General features: G+C 42.3%; 1 pseudogene; it reads right to left on the reverse strand.

Annotated features, from left to right (window-relative positions):
* Window positions 1-16,203: 16,203 nt before the first annotated feature.
* Window positions 16,204-19,832, reverse strand: part of LOC141117100 (embryonic protein UVS.2-like) — a 128,615-nt pseudogene continuing 124,986 nt past the window's right edge.

The raw sequence follows: 19,832 nt of genomic DNA on the forward strand, positions 1-19,832 counted from the left end.
TTTTTTCATTTATGTATAACATTTTTTTATCAGTATTATCCACATTTAAATCAAGAAAATGTTTATTGTATTAAACAGGCAACATAACAGTTCAAAACAAGACAATATTATAAAGCTTACATCCACATAGATATCCAAAGGTTGTAATTACAGAAACATTGACACAGACAGATGCCCGTGCCCACATACTCATATCAAATACAATGCTGGTATTGTGCATCCTTGACTCTATCCCACCCAAAGTGCAACAAAGGCGCATATAATTATCCTAATTTAAATGAACAACAAAACCCTATGGTCTATTTGGACACAGGGACAATCTCTGATAAACAAGTTCTCGTGGGCTGAAACCAGGGGCATCTAACCACAGTCTCCACACTTTTTCTAGCTTACTGGGGCTACCTTGTGATCTAAAAATATGGTGTTCCACAAGCAGAGAATTACCCACAGCAGACACCCAGGCCTTGTGTGTAGGGGGATCAGGGGACTTCCACAGGGGACTTCCACAGTATAATGCCGCGTACACACGAGCGGACTTCTCGTCAGGCTGAACTCCGAAGGACTTTTCGAAGGAGTTCCGACGGAGTTCTGACGAAACAGGCTTGCCTACACATGATCCCACCAAAGTCAGATCGTTTTGAACGTGATGACGTACGACTGGACTAGAAAAAGAAGTTCAATAGCCAGTAGCCAATAGCTGCCCTTGCATCATTTTCAGTCCGTCGGACTAGCATACAGACAAACGTTTTTTTCGAGTCCGTTGGAAATATTTGAAACATGTTCTATTTCTAAGGTCCGTCAGATTTTTCGACAGAAAAGGTCAGATGAAGCCCACACACGATCGGAATGTCCGACGGATTTGTTCTGTCCGACCTTTTCTGCTGGAAAGTCTGATCGTGTGTACGCGGCATTAGAATTAACCGGCGGGCGTGGAAAAGGGCCCTTCCCACTGCTATCCTAGGGTGTTCACCCGCAATGACTTCCTCTACAACATTTAAGAGACAGCATTTTGGGGTCCAATGGGGTGTATGTATCTACAACCTGCTCCCAATAGATGCATTAAGTCCCAGTGGTCCCTTCTGCATTTATGGCAATATGGCTCGGTACTGTATCCCATCTTATAAAGTATCAGTGAATTAGTAGACCAGACTGTGTGGACTGCACAGAGGAAACCAAAATGCATGTAAGCGAATGAAAATGGTGTTTATTAAAATAGGCGACAAGTAAGTGAATACAAACAGTGCACAACCAACCACAGACCCACAAACAACAAATAGTATATACAATAAATGGGAGATACCGAAATCGTAAACAAAAGCCAGGCCGAGGTCATACACAGGGAGATCATCAGATAAGGTAAGGATGGGAAACCAACAAGACAGGGAGAGGATGGATGGATAGGCTGCAGGGCAGGGATCCAAGGTAATTAGGTAACAGGAGGGACAGGTCCAGGATGGGCTCGGGATAGGGATTGGATTGGATCAGATCAGGTCAGGTCATGCAGGCTCAAGGTCAGGATTACAGGCAGTGAGGTCAGGGCGCAGGGAGAGAGATACCAAGGCAAGCATGTGAGGGCTTGCCGGGTATTTATGAGACTGCCAGTAATTGTCCTCATGTAACACCTGGTGCCACCTGCTCCACACTGCCGGAATACACCCGCTGGTGGACACCGGTACTATGGACCATGGATCTGACAGTGCCACTAGCAGGTGAGATCCTTTATCACAGGTCCTGGCTGCAAGAAGACATCCACTGGTGGACACTGGTACTGCAATCCACGGGACCAACAGCGCCACCAATGGGTGAACCCTTTCCTGACAGTACCCCCAGTAGACTGGGACACCGGGACTCCAGACTGGAACACTGGGACTCCAGACTGGGACACCAATATCAAGACATCAGGCTGGAAGGCAGGCAACGATACATCAGGCTGGAAGGCAGGCAATGGGACATCAGGCTGGTAGGCAGGAACCGAAACATCAGGCTGGAAGGCAGGCACCGAGACATCAGGCTGGAAGGCAGGCACCGAGACATCAGGCTGGAAGGCAGGCACTGAGATATCAGGCTGGAAGGCAGGCACCAAGACATTAGGCTGGAAGGCAGGCACCAGGACATCAGACTGGAAGGCAGGCACCAGGACATCAGACTGGAAAACAGGCACATCAGACTGGAAAGCGGGCACATCAGACTGGAAAGCGCGCACGTCAGACTGGAAAGCAGAGACATCAGACTGGAAAGTGGGTGGAGACATCAAACTGGAAGGCAGGCACCGAGACATTAGTCTGAAAGGCAGGCACTGAGATATCAGGCTGGAAGGCAGGCACCGAGACATTAGGCTGGAAGGCAGGCACCAGGACATCAGACTGGAAGGCAGGCACCAGGACATCAGACTGGAAAACAGGCACATCAGACTGGAAAGCGTGCACATCAGACTGGAAAGCGCACACATCAGACTGGAAAGCAGAGACATCAGACTGAAAAGTGGAGACATCGGACTGGAAGGCAGGCACCGAGACATCAGTCTGAAAGACAGGCACAGAGACATCAGGCTGAAAGGCAGGCACCGAGACATCACTGAAAGGCAGGCACCAAGACATCAGGCTGGAAGGCAGGCACAGAGACATCAGGCTGGAAGGCAGTCACCAAGACATCAGGCTGGAAGTCAGGCACCGAGACATCAGGCTGGAAGGCAGGCACATCAGACTGGAAAGCAGGCACATCAGACTGGAAAGCAGGCACATCAGACTGGACAGCGGGCACATCAGACTGGAAAGCAGGCACATCAGACTGGACAGCGGGCACATCAGACTGGACAGCAGGCACATCGGACTGGAAGGCAGGCACATCAGACTCAAAGGCAGACACATCAGACTGGAAGGCAAGCACATCAGACTGGGAAGCGGGGACATCAGACTGGAAGGCAAGTACATCAGACTGGAAGGCAGGCACATCAGACCGGAAGGCAGACACCGAGACATCAGACTGGAAGGCAGGCACCAGGACATCAGACTGGAAGGCAGGCACCAGGACATCAGACTGGAAGGCAGGCACATCAGACTGGAAAGCGGGCACATCAGACTGGAAAGCAGAGACATCAGACTGGAAAGTGGGTGGAGACATCAGACTGGAAGGCAGGCACCGAGACATCAGTCTGAAAGGCAGACACTAAGATATCAGGCTGGAAGGCAGGCACCGAGACATTAGGCTGGAAGGCAGGCACCAGGACATCAGACTGGAAGGCAGGCACCAGGACATCAGACTGGAAAGCAGGCACATCAGACTGGAAAGCGGGCACATCAGACTGGAAAGCGCACACATCAGACTGGAAAGCAGAGACATCAGACTGGAAAGTCGAGACATCAGACTGGAAGGCAGGCACAGAGACATCAGTCTGAAAGACAGGCACAGAGACATCAAGCTGAAAGGCAGGCACCGAGACATCACTGAAAGGCAGGCACCGAGACATCAGGCTGGAAGGCAGGCACAGAGACATCAGGCTGGAAGGCAGGCACCGAGACATCAGGCTGGAAGGCAGGCACCATGACATCAGACTGGAAAGCAGGCACATCAGACTGGAAAGCGGGCACATCAGACTGGAAAGCGGGCACATCAGACTGGACAGCGGGCACATCAGACTGAAAAGCGGGCACATCAGACTGGACAGTGGGCACATCAGACTGGAAGGCAGGCACATCAGACTCAAAGGCAGACACATCAGACTGGAAGGCAAGCACATCAGACTGGGAAGCGGGGACATCAGACTGGAAGGCAAGCACATCAGACTGGAAGGCAAGCACATCAGACTGGAAGGCAGGCACATCAGACTGGAAGGCAGGCACCGAGACATCAGACTGGAAGGCAGGCACCAGGACATCAGACTGGAAGGCAGGCACCAGGACATCAGACTGGAAGGCAGGCACCAGGACATCAGACTGGAAGGCAGTATCATTTATCATTTATCATTGGACACAGAGCAGCCATAATAATCTTTACTCATAAGGGTTACGTACCCCTATAGTGATTGGACACTGGAAAAAAAGACAAGCTATAGACCTCAACATAGAGGGGAAGGACCTCTGTGTCCTGTTATATACTCCAAAAATTGGCTTTTACAGGTAAGTACAAAAATACAGTTTTCCCTATTGTACATCACAGGATGTACACGGTCCATGTGACGGTGACCACTTAGAATAAACCTGGTCCATCCTTACAGTTTTGGATGGAGTGGAAAGAAAGCAGAGAGGATTTCAAATTCCTGGAATGGTGGAGCGGCTTGCGGGAGCCCTGACAGCTCAGGATTGTGGAAAGTAAGTACAGCGGGGACAGGGGGGTGGGCATTGCATCCATTGTTAGGTCACCTTTTCATGTTTTCTGGAAAGGTGAACTATCCTTTTTAAAATTTGCATATAGTTCTATTCTTAATCTCCCATGTCTAAAATGTCCTTTTTTTTTTTTTTTTTTTTTTTTTTGCCTTGAAGCTTGGAAATGTAATCCATAGCCTTTTTGAAAAACTTGCCATTATATGTCAGCTGTAAAAAATCAATTCTACTGCATACAAAATACAACTGGATATTTACTTAGCAGTGTGACATAATAAAATGAGTAAGTCACAAAGTCATTACAAAAAATGTAAAAATAAAAGTAGAGGAACTCAGTTACGCACAACCTTACCATAATAATGGCCATGTGACCACATTAAACATGATTACATACCTGTAATAGTTGTGAGCTAAAGTAAACCTTTGAAATGTCCATTCACTCCAAAGAAACAGGTTGATTTCATTGGCCCACTCACTCTCACCATATGGTCCTTTTCTTCAGGATAAACACAGAGGCAGATATATACAGTGGGGACGGAAAGTATTCAGACCCCCTTAAATTTTTCACTCTTTGTTATATTGCAGCCATTTGCTAAAATCATTTAAGTTCATTTTTTTCCTCATTAATGTACACACAGCACCCCATATTGACAGAAAAACACAGAATTGTTGACATTTTTGCAGATTTATTAAAAAAGAAAAACTGAAATATCCCATGGTCCTAAATATTCAGACCCTTTGCTCAGTATTTAGTAGAAGCACCCTTTTGATCTAATACAGCCATGAGTCTTTTTGGGAAAGATGCAACAAGTTTTTCACACCTGGATTTGGGGATCCTCCGCCATTCTTCCTTGCAGATCCTTTCCAGTTCTGTCAGGTTGGATGGTATATGTTGGTGGATAGCCATTTTTAGGTCTCTCCAGAGATGCTCAATTGGGTTTAAGTCAGGGCTCTGGCTGGGCCATTCAAGAACAGTCACGGAGTTGTTGTGAAGCCACTCCTTCGTTATTTTAGCTGTGTGCTTAGGGTCATTGTCTTGTTGGAAGGTAAACCTTCGGCCCAGTCTGAGGTCCTGAGCATTCTGGAGAAGGTTTTTGTCCAGGATATCCCTGTACTTAGCCGCATTCATCTTTCCCTCGATTGCAACCAGTCTTCCTGTCCCTGCAGCTGAAAAACACCCCCACAGCATGATGCTGCCACCACCATGCTTCACTGTTGGGACTGTATTGGACAGGTGATGAGCAGTGCCTGGTTTTCCCCACACATATCGCTTAGAATTAAGGCCAAAAAGTTCTATCTTGGTCTCATCAGACCAGAGAATCTTATTTCTCACCATCTTGGAGTCCTTCAGGTGTTTTTTTAGCAAACTCTATGCAGGCTTTTATGTCTTGCACTGAGGAGAGGCTTCCGTCGGGCCACTCTGCCATAAAGCCCCGACTGGTGGAGGGCTGCAGTGATGGTTGACTTTTTACAACTGTAGCAATAACTCACGGTGGAGCTGCTGGTTTAAGCGGGCCTGTCCTCTTTGCTCTACACCCTTGTTAAATTGTTCACTCCCCTTGACACAACTGTAGTGCAGTGTTGAAACAATATGAGCATTAACTTTAACCCACAATATACATTTACAATTAAAATTACCTCTACCTGGGTACTGATAACGCCACCTGTAGGAGAAATGACAACACTGCACACAAACTTCAATAATGACCAAAAGTAACTTCTTTCTTTGAATAAGTAGTATATTTAAATAAAGAGTTATTTCAACGAATATACTATCACACCAACGTAGTGTGATAGTATAAGAAATGATTATGACAATCAATGACAATCACAGAAATATATATGTATATATTGGTATGAATCTATACCCGGGAGCTCCCCCTGCTCTAGACCTTAAAGTCACTATACTAAAATGCAGGGCCCTGCAATGAAAAAGGTAGTCCAGACGTCTTCAGTCTTCGCTAGCTTTTATAATTGTAATCCGCAAAGGGTTCCTCCTGGGTGTTGCGCAGTGTAGTATAACACACTAAAACAATTGTATTCCAATAGAGTGACTAGGTGTCTTTATATGAAGAAACAAACATCTAACATCCGCTCTTGAACACCGAAGTCTATTCGGATGTAATGCTCTCCGACTTAACTTGTTCTGTGGGGCTATCAGTCCCAGCAACACTCTGTAAAGTTCAAAAGATGTGTGTGTAATACTTAAATAAACTTCTGGGTGTCAACCCTCTCACCACACAGGATCCAAGCAGGTGGATGCCTCTGGTTCAGCAGTTCTCAGTTCCGTATGGAGGCACCACCACGCCGTCACACTGTTCCGTTCACAAAGGACCGGGAGTCCTCGGTTACCTCCCCACGGGTCTTCCGGAACAATCACGTCTCTTGTCCAGCTCACTGCGATGCGATGGCAGGATACTACAGCTGCTCTGCTCCTTCGCCAGGTAGGCCGCAACCCTGTGGGACAAACACATCCACAGAGTTCTGCTGGCAGGCCACGCGTCCCAGGCACAAGAAACCTAAAATGGCCGCTGCTTACCCTTTTATACCCCCCCCCACAATGCAGTTCAGTTCTGACTTTGTCCGGAAGCATTGTGGGTGGGTCATAGCTACAGTTCCAAAGTAAACAATGAATCACTTCTGTGTCACTTGATTCTGAGACGTAAACTTATTGTACTTTATCAATTGTCCACAAGATGGCACTAACACAACTATTGTACTGAATAATACACAAAGAGCTAGAGACAACAGTTGTCAGCGCTACACAACTTTCTCCCATCTCCCGACTGCATCTCTGGAGCTCAGCCACAGTGATCTTTGGGTTCTTCTTTACCTCTCTCACCAAAGCTCTTCTCCCCCGATAGCTCAGTTTGGCTGAACAGCCAGCTTTAGGAAGGGTTCTGGTCATCCCAAACGTCTTCCATTTAAGGATTATGGAGACCACTGTCTCTTAGGAACCTTAAGTGCAGCAGAAATTTTTTTGTAACCTTGGCCAGATCTGTGCCTTGCCACAATTCTGTCTCTGAGCTCTTCAGGGAGTTCCTTTGACCTCATGATTCTTATTTGCTCTGACATGCACTGTGAGCTGTAAGGTCTTATATAGACAGGTGTGTGGCTTTCCTAATCAAGTCCAATCAGTATAATCAAACACAGCTGGACTCCAATGAAGGTGTAGAACTATCTCAAGGATGATCAGAAGAAATGGATAGCACCTGAGTTAAATATATGAGTGTTACAGCAAAGGGTCTGAATACTTATGACCATGTGATATTTAAGTTTTTCTTTCTTAATAAATATGCAAAAATGTCAACAATTCTGTGTTTTTCTGTCAATATGGGGTGCTGTGTGTACATTAATGAGGAAAAAAATGAACTTAAATGATTTTAGCAAATGGCTGCAATATAACAAAGAGTGAAAAATTTAAGGGGGTCTGAATACTTTCCGTCCCCACTGTATGTTGTAAATCATAACTGAAATACAATTACCTATATCAATGCATTCCCATATATACAGTGGGTATAGAAAAGAATCACCCCCTTTAAAATAATCACATTTTGTTGCTCTGCAGCCTACAATGAAGACAGACACAGTTTTTGGTTTTATCCATTTGTATTTATTCAGTGCAACTTATAACATCCAAATGAAAGATATAACACCAACATGTCAGAAAAAAATAAACTAATTCAAAAACTGAATCACTGAGTTGGAAAAAGGATCACCACATTTTTCTTTAATGAAAGCCTTTAGTCTGTTGGGATATGTCTCTACTAACTTTGAACATCTAGACTTTACAATATTTGCCCACTCTTCCTTGCAGAACTGCTCAAGTTCAGTTAAATTTGACAGTGACCTTTTGTGGACTATAGATTTCAAGTCATTCCACAGATTTTCAATGGAGTTTAAGTCTGGGCTCTGACTAGGCCATGCAAGGACATTCACCTTTTCATCTTCAACCACTGTGTGGTCATTTTTGCTGTGTGCTTTGAGTCATTTTTGCGTTGGAAGGTAAACCTTCTTCCCATTGACAACTTTCTAGCAGAGGGCAGCAGATTTTCCTCAAGATTTTGATGGTATTTTGTCACATCTACCTTTCTTCTGTCCTACTAAGTGCTCCAGTTCCTGCTGCAGAGAAACACCCCCATAACAGGATATTACCACCTCAATGCTTTACTGTAGGAATGGTGTTATTTGGATGGTGGCCTGTATTGGATTGCTGTCAGACATATTGTTTGGTGTTGAGGCCAAATAATCCTATTTTAGTCTCATCTGATTAAACACATTTTTCCATGTTGCCTCAGAATCTTCAAGGTGCTTTTTGACAAAGCTCAGTGATGACTGCATGTGGCCTTTCTTGAGAAGTGGCTTTTTTTCCTGCAATACTCCTATACAAGCCACATTTGAGGAGAATTTGTAATATTGTTGTCACATGCACACAATGACCACACTTTTTTATAAATTCCTGCAACTGCTTCAGAGTTGCTGTAGGCATCTTTGTAGCCTCTCTGACCAGTCTCCTCCTGGCTTTTTCACCCAATTTGGAGTGATGTCCTGATCCAGGGAGGGTCCAGTTGTACCAAATACCTTCCACTTCTTAATAATAGACTTCACTGTGCTTCTAAGAATTGATAAAGCCATTTTTTTGTATCCATCTCCTGACTTGTGCCTGTCCACAACTTTATCCAGGGGTCTTTTTTTTCTAAGTGTTTTTATTGAGATAAAAAGGTTTACAGTACAGAATTATTATAGATATAAACCATCTTATTGTAAAAGCAGTTCCATAAAGCTTAAATTTACTGTACAAAGTCATGCATAAAACATCAAATTGTATAATCATTTAATGTTAAGCTAAAAGTCCTTGGTAGGATATGATCTTATCTCAGCTGTGATATACAAAACAAAACTATAACCAGAGTCAGTAAGTCCAACAAAATAGTAAAGAAAACATTAACTCAGGTCATTGTGGTAACTACTGGCAATGAAAAGCAGGACTAATGAATTTTTGCTTTTTTTTAACATATGCGCTGTGGTTTGTACTATCTCTGAGAACTCAAAAGACATCACAAGTGAGCTGATTTACCTTGGATAGATTTTTGGCATGTTTTTAAGAAGAAGCTATTGTCGGTCCCTGTCTCTGGTAATCGTATTTTTCTTCTATTGACTTCAAAAAGGAAAACATGTTACCCTTGTGGCCAAAAATGTAGTCATAAAGCTACATGACCAACAGAAGAAGTGGGAAGAGTATGGAAAGAGCACTCTTCTAGAAGAAATCCTGTGTGCTTGCCTGTGTGACAAACTGCTGTGTTTCGAAGACTCATACCCTTGTGGTAAGCTCTCAACCAACTCCAATCTAAAATGATGAAATGAAGGTCAACACACCTGGTTTTACAAGTGGCCTGGCTGTGCATAGTTGCGGAACCTTCACTGACACTGGATTGCAGATGGACAAGGAAGTCTGGCCGACTGTATCTTGGGTGGGTATGAGTTGCTGGAGAATGCATATGGAAAGTGTGGGATGGTTTTGACTGCCTTCAGACTTTGGAGCTGGTGCAACCAACCATTGTGGTAACTTTCTCCTTACATACTACAGACCATTCTGCCACTCAGCATAATGGAAGTAAACTGGACAACCGGAAACTTTACAGAAGAACTATTGTTGTTGAAAATAATTTGAATCTAATCACAAATTTAAAAAAACAGCAGACAATATTCCATTACTAGATTTTAATTCCTTCAGAGGTCATCTGAATATCACGTCTGCTTAAAGGAGAACTATAGTGGATTTTGGTCTATGGTATTTCAATTACTTTTATATCAATATTTTTGTCATTTGTATAAAATCTTTATCCTCAGGTCATTTCCCAGAAATAGGGGACACAAAAGCCTATGCTGATCCTGTATAACATTACAGTGACCCTATATTTTACCCACATTTATAAAGTAAGAGATATAGCAGACATAGTATACATCATGTATTCACCTTTCCAGTACCCTCCACTGCATGATCCTATACCAGTGTCAAAAAAAGACTCCTCCAGGTGTGCGATAACAGATGCAATCCCCCTGTCTCACCTAATAGGTTATTCAGAACCTGAAGGACCAGTGAACTAGTAAAATGCAATGTCAGCTTATCAAGTCCGGGGATGACCCCCTCTTCCTGTAAAAAAACACTGACTAATAGTTCTTCCTGAATGTATAAAAAAGTAAATAAAAAAGAAATAACCGCGCTAAATTATTAGTGAAACCCGTGAAATAATTTTGAAAGCTTCCGTTAGGAAGTACATATATGAATGAAAAAACATAAAAGAATATTAAAAATTAAAATATAGAAAAATACATGGCTCTACACATGTATCTATGGATCAAACATGAGTGTCCATATATGATATCTGTGAATCAAAATAAGTGTCCATATATGGTAAATGAAAAATAGAATGTAAAGTAATAATCTGAAATCAGTCCAAAAGAGACCCTTGGGTGAACCCAACCAGAGTCAATGGTGAAAAATATGAGTGACACCCCATACAATATCCTCAAACACACAATAATTGCGCTTACCACAAGGCAAGCGAACACCAGCCTGTATCTCGTCTTGGTATAGAGAATCCAGATGGTACACTTAGGATGCATACATCATGGCTGAAAGGATTTAATAAGGACACCAGACTTCCATCTCATAGACATGTAAATAAAAAGAAACTGGCCATAGTGTAATACTGTCAAACTAGTTAGAGCAGAAGAAGGTAGAAAACTTACACAAGTACATAGGGATATAGCAAAAGAAAAAACCTAAAGTGAACGTTATCAAACTACGTAGTGAAAATGAGACGCCACACTCCGTGCAATTAATGCGCTTACCACAAGGCAATCTAACAACAGCTTGTGTTCAGTATCAGTGTACCACACCACACTCCGTGATCCACCACCAGGCAAATAATGCGCTTACCGCAAGGCAAGCCAACAACAGCTTGTGTTCAATAACAGTACGAGAGATCCAACTGGCGTTCTGGACTGCTTACAGCATGAGCCGAAGGATATAGCAAGGACTCCAGATTGACATCTCACAAGCATGTAGATAAAAAGAAACTGGCCATGGTGTAATACTGATAAAAAACGATTTAATGGAATAAGGTAGAAAACTCACATGAGTAAATAAAAGTACAGCAAACAGCCGGCCGGCATAGCGAGCACCCGTCCACACTGAAAATGGCGATGACGTCAGAGCGTCAACCTCCCGACGTACGTTTCACCACAAATGGCGTCGTCATTTGAGATTATTTATTCTCTCTCTTTTTTTTATTTTTTTATATAGTTCTGCCTTTTCTTCTGTGGCCACAAGAGGGCAGAGTGTTGATAGTTGATTCGTTTAGTGTTTCTATAGAACTCCCAGTCTGTCTGACCCTTCATTAATGTTAGATTTTTTGATTGGGCATTTTTTACAATTATTTTTATAATTATTTTTACAATTATTTTATTTCCCCACAATAAATCATTTATTTTTACAATAGATGCTTTATAATATGAGTACAAGATTTGGTCTTGTTTGTGTTAATATGAGCTGTGATTAGAGAGGCGGCTCGTATGTCTTCCTTCCGCTGCTGAGATCTCAGAACGAGGCGTGATTTGGCTGTGTACTATTTAGAGCGATGATTCAGAGCATCGCCCGTTCCCCAGACTACGCCATTTGTTGTGAAACGTACGTCGGGAGGTTGACGCTCTGACGTCATCGCCATGTCCTGTGTGGACAGGTGCTCACTATGCCGGACGGCTGTTTGCTGTACTTTTATTTACTCATGTGAGTTTTCTACCTTATTCCATTAAATCATTTTTTATCAGTATTACACCATGGCCAGTTTCTTTTTATCTACATGCTTGTGAGATGTCAATCTGGAGTCCTTGCTATATCCTTCGGCCCATGCTGTAAGCAGTCCAGAACGCCAGTTGGATCTCTCATACTGTTATTGAACACAAGCTGTTGTTGGCTTGCCTTGCGGTAAGCGCATTATTTGCCTGGTGGTGGATCACGGAGTGTGGTGTGGTACACTGATACTGAACACAAGCTGTTGTTGGCTTGCCTTGTGGTAAGCGCATTATTTGCACGGAGTGTGGTGTCTCATTTTCACTACGGAGTTTGATAACGTTCACTTTAGGTTTTTTCTTTTGCTGTATCCCTATGCACTTGTGTAAGTTTTCTACCTTCTTCTGCTCTAACTAGTTTGACAGTATTACACTATGGCCAGTTTCTTTTTATTTACATGTCTATGAGATGGAAGTCTGGTGTCCTTATTACATCCTTTCAGCCATGATGTATGCATCCTAAGTGTACCATCTGGATTCTCTATACCAAGACGAGATACAGGCTGGTGTTCGCTTGCCTTGTGGTAAGCGCAATTATTGTGTGTTTGAGGATATTGTATGGGGTGTCACTCATATTTTTCACCATTGACTCTGGTTGGATTCACCCAAAGGGTCTCTTTTGGACTGATTTCAGATTATTACTTTACATTCTATTTTTCATTTACCATATATGGACACTTATTTTGATTCACAGATATCATATATGGACACTCATGTTTGATCCATAGATACATGTGTAGAGCCATGTATTTTTCTATATTTTAATTTTTAATATTCTTTTATGTTTTTTCATTCATATATGTACTTCCTAACGGAAGCTTTCAAGATTATTTCACGGGTTTCACTAATAATTTAGCGTGGTTATTTCTTTTTTATTTGTTATCTTGGTGCACATCTCACTGTTTAACTGCTGCTTTTTGGGGGGTTAGTTTTTATGGGTAGCGCAGTATTTTTTTGTTTTTTATGTTTTCTTCCTGAATGTATGTTTGTAGGCAGGTGCGGTTTACTCTCTCCTCTGTAGGTGGTGCTGTGTTGCTGATTGCTGTACAGAGGGAATGGAGGATGAGAGAAACTTTTGTCCTCTGAGCCTCCTTAAGTGTCACCAAGGGAGCAGTGCGCTAATTGGGCGCTGCAACACTAGTTGACCTTTGTGGCCATTTTTGGTGAGGGCAGTGCTAATAAATTGCACTTCCCCACTACAGTTGGCATGTATGTGTGAAATGGATAGGCAAGGGTTAGGATCCATGTTGGCAGAACAGAGCATCTAGTCCTAGAGAAAGCTTCCTGAGCAGGAGGGACAGAATAGGGACACCTTCGCTGGCTTCGCTATCTCTGGACTTTAGAGCTGGTGATCATGATCGGCTATTGATCTGCTCAGTGCAGCTTATACAGCAACCTGCCAAATAGCCACCCCTCTTCAACCAGATGCTTTTCTGGTAATGTAAACCTCATCAAGGTGACACTATACGCACTGGGACTATTCAGCTGTGACAATAACATGGCTGAGAGTTTTTGTACCTGTGACGCCTTTGTCAGTGAGAATCTGTTACCAGCTTGTTTGAGACTGTTATGCAAATACCTTGCTGCTGTTCTCCACCTGTTATTTTTACTTCCACTAAACCAAATAATAACTGTGCCATTCTAGTTCATCTTGTTGTGCCTCTTCTCCACCTTGGGTACCAACCAATTATCCCTGCCACACATGTGTAAATAAAAATGTTAGATTACATGCTTTCCTCATCCCTGTGTTCCACTTTGCATGGTGTTATATCTCTATCCTTCTTGCGAGATTACTGGGGAGTGATAAGTACCCTAGATCTTGCAAGAAGGCACTCCATTCCAGTGCAGGAACATCTTCTTGCAAGATTTTGGCTGCTCTGCATTCCCCAGGATCTTGCTAGGAGGAATATGACATTACCCTCTAGGTAAAATAGGTACATAATCTGCCTTTTTTTCTTTACAGGTGCATTTTTGAACTACTATTAGGCAGTTCCAGAAGCATAACTAGAACTTTCAGGGCACTGGTGCAAGAAACCATGAAGGGCCTCCCTGGCCCCCAACTGGGGCCCTTCTTACTGATCCCTGGGCCCTTTACTCCCATCGTGGGACCCTTTATTATGGTCTCGCAGCAAGCAACCTTCCTGCTGTCTTGGGGTCTCCCCACGGTGGAGGAACGCCAGAGCCCAGTTGCAAGTTTGACCTTGGCGACCCTGGTAGTTCCGCAGCTGGTGTCAGTATTTTTTTTTTTACCTTTTTACTTTATTTACTAAATTTATTTTCACAATTTTATTTTTTTACATATTTTTTAGCCCCCCCCATTGGGGGGCTTTGGTGAAATATCTCACTTTTGTGACAGAGAAAGGGACTGAGGACACATTCATCAACACCTTTCTCTGAAGCCTCAGCTGCACATAATGAACAGGAATAGCTCTGTACAGAGCTTCCCGTTCATTCATAAACTGAGGAATAGTAAGCACAGTTTACTATGGCTCAGCTATGAAATAATAAAAAAATAACAGAGTGAGTGGATGGTACCAATCACTGACTATTCATTAAGACAAGACTCTATTCTGACAGATCCCCTGCAGCAGCCAGTGGGAGGTGGAAAGGAGAAACCTGGCACTGCTGCGGGCGGGCAGGGGGGCCAAGAGAGAGCACACAGGAGCCAAGGGGTAGCTGGACAGCAATAGGAAGGTGGCGGGAGCAGTATGTGGAGAAACCAATGGCCTCCATTTCCCTTCTACAGCGGCTGAATGTATGTGGGAAGGAGAGGAGGAGAAGCAGGAATTCAGCAGCAACATGGAGGATTGGCTCCTCTACATGCCCGCACTTCTCTCCTATCCAGGCATACAGGGAGGCCGCATGAACCCCCTGGGACCCCCATGGGGCCAGGTCACAATAACTACCCCTGCAACCCCTTTAGGTATGCCCCTGGTCAGTGCATTTCACAGGAGAAGGGACTGAAACTAATAAAAGAACTTCCTTTTACTTCAATGCTCACTTTAAGTCATGTTGAGGAATCAAGAACTATGTCACTCAAAAATAATAACAGAGATGGATTAATGCTTTAATATATTTTATTTTTAAAAAGGAAAGGAAAACATCAGATCAGACTGTCATATATAGCAGTGGTCATAAACTCTGTCCTCAGGGCCCACTAACAGGCCAGGTTTGCATGATAACTGAAATACATCACAGGTGATATCATTGCTGGTCAGTGATTGCAGTATTCTAGTCTACATCTCTCCAAAGTAGTACATAAAACCTGGCCTGTTAGTGGGCCCTGAGGACAGGGTTGATGACCTGATATATAGCACAAAAGAAATGGCCAACCACCCCCTCAAAATAATAAGTAGAGAAAGGGAAGGCTAAAGAAATAAGAATTATCACTATAGAATAAATATAAACCACATAGAAGCCAGAGGACGCCAAAATGTGTTCCCCTGTTCCTAATCAAGCCAATCAAAATACCAATCAAATGGCAAAACAATTATGAAATTTTATTTTGTATTTTTAAATGTAATTGCAAACACAAGCATGATCCAATGTACATTTATTCATTATATATGTATGTACAAATGTGTCAACTTTTTTATATGTGCTCCATCAAATTCACATTGTGTCCTGTAGTGATGTCGGCTTCTTTCCAGAACCGGTAGATTTTCTCTTTGTACCATCTGTTCCTCTTCTATTGAACTGTAATCAAAGAGAGGTCAATGTCAGCAAATATTAAAACCATATTTAAATAATACATAGACCTTATTCGTTCATACTTTCTCATCTAAGTTGTCTAATAGGAAAGTCTAGCACCAGTTCTGTATTTCTTAGTTGTGATTGAAGATGATTCAGTTTTGTGTCTAACCTGAGATCCTGCTATTAAATCTGTATTTACACCACAGCAGTGTTACATTTCTTTGTGCAATATGTGTCTTCATTAAGCTGGCTGCTTTTGTTTTATAAAAAAGAAATGTGACCTCTATTATCTTATAACGTCCATTGCTGATATTAGATATAAGCAGATAGAACTGAGCTACTCACAGAAGGTATAATAGACTTGAAATCCCTTTGCCTGGTTAGACTTGTCACTGTGGAATACGAGAACCATAGAATTGCCTTTGGAGTAATACACAGGGATGGTGCGATCCCCACAGAATGGACCCTTTTGTGTACCATCCACGAAGAGTATTAGATAGTCGTACATACAGAAAGTGGCAGACTCTACATGGAAGTCACTTATGGTCAGGGCAATCTGAAAAAGAAATACAATTATGACTAACATGACAGTGGTGTGTTCATGCAACATACAAACAAATCATTTTTTATAGCATACAAGTGAGTGAGTATTTTGTTTCTTACAACTTATTGATAGAATTCATTGATGTTACAGTCTACCTGAAATAATATTTGAGCAAACATTTATAATATTGCAGTTTACCAATTCTTACATGTGATGCTGCTTTTGTTTTCTTTTTTAGGCTTTCTTTCTTCTATGTTCATCTAGTGATCCAGCCAGCAAGTCTGTTGTTTTTCAAAAGCACAAGCTATCCAGCAGAATGTATCAGTTTACATGGATGAGACAAATCATTCAACACTGGCAGGAGTGCTTAAAATGATCAACTTTAACTATTCATGTAGAACCTTTATCCCAAAAGTGAAAAAACTGCTGTAACTGATTATAAAATGTTAGCTGGCATTTGGATTCAACTTGTTAGTATATTTAAATCTGCTAATACATTTAACACTCCCGTCCCCCAAACTAACAGTGCTGCTGATTGCTGTGCCTCTTGTTCTCATTCATCCGGAGTAGACTCTCACTAATACAGGAGTTGTGTTACTGGCCAGATCACCAGGTGAAAATGGAGAAAAGCCAAAGAAAACGGATGCAGTCACCACATCTAATGATTGCTAATGTGTTTTTTTTTTTTTTATTCCTTTTATGTCGCTTTAGTAATGATACTGCACATAAAAGGCAGTGCTTAGGAATCTTGTTGGAAAAAGGAAGTCCTTTCTATTCCTGCGGTGTAATGGTCACCAATCTATAACTGCCAGACAAGGAATTAAACATCCAGAGCTGGGAGATCCGCTGTACTCCTCCTACATTACTGGCTGATTTATTTGTCATTCACCTGTCTACAATAGACTCAAGAAACTGATCAGCCCCCTCCCTTTCTCTCCCCTGTGCTCCTGTTACTCCCAATCAAGATGGCAGGTGCCAGGAATTAGTCCAGTGCTGCAAAGTCAAGTAAAGCTTTATAAACAACTTACAAATGTCACACCACCAGTTTTCAGTCAGCTTCACAAATTACCATTAACACTTCCTGTCATCACTGGGAAATTATCTAGAACGTTTTGGTGGTAAGATAGTCTTAGAGCAATCTACGATAGATTTGCCAACAGCCATGTTTTGTAAACAATACATTCGGTTTCCATTCATTGAGCTAGGCCCTGGTGAATGCTGGTAAATTCAAAGGGGGTTGTACATTCACCAATATTAAATTTTGTTTGTGTGACAATTTTAGAGAATGTGGAAGTCCAATAATTAGGGAGAATTTTGAAGTCATCTTGTTTTACCTTATATCCAACAGGAGCTGTGATGGTGAAATTCATGTTTGGACTGTAGTTCCCTGGGTATCCCGGAGATGTAAAGCTGCCTCGAGAGTTAAAGAAGGATCCTCCACACTGAACTGTAAGAATATAGATATAATCAATATAATAAAGAGATTTCTAATAGCATATGACATCATTTTATGTATATACTGTATATGCATAGTTCATCCTCCCTTTCAGAGTTCCAGATCGATCTTAGGCTAGGACCCCACTCTCCAACCCTCAATGCAGAGCTCAGATGTAGAGATGGCCTACACAGGCACCAAATGCTGCTTCAGGGCAGGAATGGGAGAGAGTCACATGTTCTGCCTTACCCAGAAGTGTTTCACAGAGGACTAGTGAGAAAACAGGAGTGTCCTATGAAAATAAATAACTGTAGTGGAGATGGGTGGGCTACCATACAAACCTATTATTGTGTCTTTAATGGGGTTAGTGCAGATGCTGTAAAATCTATTCATCTTGTTCCCCCACTACGCTGCTTGAGTTAAATGCTTCTTTAGTCTAGAAGATGATAAATACATTAAAAAGCTTACCTTTTTTATCACCCCACAGGCTTCCTCCATGCTGTACTACTGGTCCCTGAAGCTGCTTCTTTTTGCCATTCCCCTGGCTGTAGACTCTCAGATATCATCAAATACAACACAGGATCAGCAGTCATGCATTTTATGTGAACGTGTTGAGGGCTCGCCCACATATTGGGATATTGGAGAGCATAGATGACCACTGGCTGCCAGGGTAAGTTTTTGAACCTGAAGCATTTAACCAATGTAGTGCTGGGGAAAAGGGAGTCTGGTCACTGCACTCCACCCCGGAGAATTTTGAATGACATTGTCAACCGCCAAGAAGTCCATAAGAATTTAATAACCTCCTAGTTTTGCAGTAGGGCAGACATCAGGGATATACCGTAAGAAAGATCAATCTGTACAGTACCTGATCCAAAATAAGCCATAGAGGTAAGTATTATCACTCTTAAAGTTGACAAACATACACATTGAACAATCTATCACCTTTATAGTGGGAAGGCCTGACTGACCAGTAATTCTAATTGTATATACTAAGAAAATTCATGGATTACCTCAAAGGTTGCAAACAGAAGTTAGAGGACATGAAACTGTTGTGCCAATAGTCCCTCCTTGGGAGGGATCTCCTCTGTATCTATGATTCTTTAGTGTCTTTCTCTGAACACTTTCTTTAATATTAAAATAAATCAGCATACCTGAGCTATATGAAGCTTGGAAGCCGACCCAGGGCAACAGCCCCGTCACTGACGAACTGGACCAGCATCTGGCTTGTGGAAGCGATGAGTGGAGGGATGGTTTGACTTCCGCACATTTTATCCAACAACACAGGGGAGTTTTTAGAGGGACCGTCATAGATCCTCATGTAGTCTGAGTCACAGTTAGGAGTGGATTGGATATTAAAGCTATTGAACTTTAATGAAGCCTAAAAAGTGACACAAGGCAAATTTATTATCTACAGTAAACTCCAAACTTCACATATTTGTAACTGCAAACTGGATTAATATGTAATTGCAATATGATGCAATAGATTATTATATTAATGCTTGAACAGTCCTTCAGAAAAAAAAACCCACAGGAATATGTAGGATTCTAATTTCTGTTAAAAGATCTTGCAGCTATAGACTTTTCTAGCTAAGATGTCTCTTGAAACGTGTGTCTTTTCCATAGATTTTCCAGTTGACAGAAGTCTTCTGCTCCCTCTGATTATTTGTTGCTTGTGGTTTCTTCAGGGAAACAAAAAAGCTTAAACAAGACACATTTGGGGGAAGAAACTTTCAACAAACGTCTTTCGTTTAACGCTATATTGAATTAAGTCAAAGAAACCTGTGACTGTGGATATTGCAATACTGTTACTATTTGTAACATACTTGTAAGAACCAGAGCCCCAAATTAATCCAAGACCCATTTTGTTCCTGCTAAACCCCCATTCCTACAATGACGTCACCATCAGATATGGGGTAAAAGAAATCTGGCACATCAGAGTTGCCAAAATAGGCTCCCAGCAATGAAGTGGTAATGATAGTCTGAAGAC

Source organism: Aquarana catesbeiana, linkage group LG13 (assembly GCF_042186555.1).
Source record: "Aquarana catesbeiana isolate 2022-GZ linkage group LG13, ASM4218655v1, whole genome shotgun sequence".
Taxonomy (NCBI): Eukaryota; Metazoa; Chordata; class Amphibia; order Anura; family Ranidae; genus Aquarana; species Aquarana catesbeiana.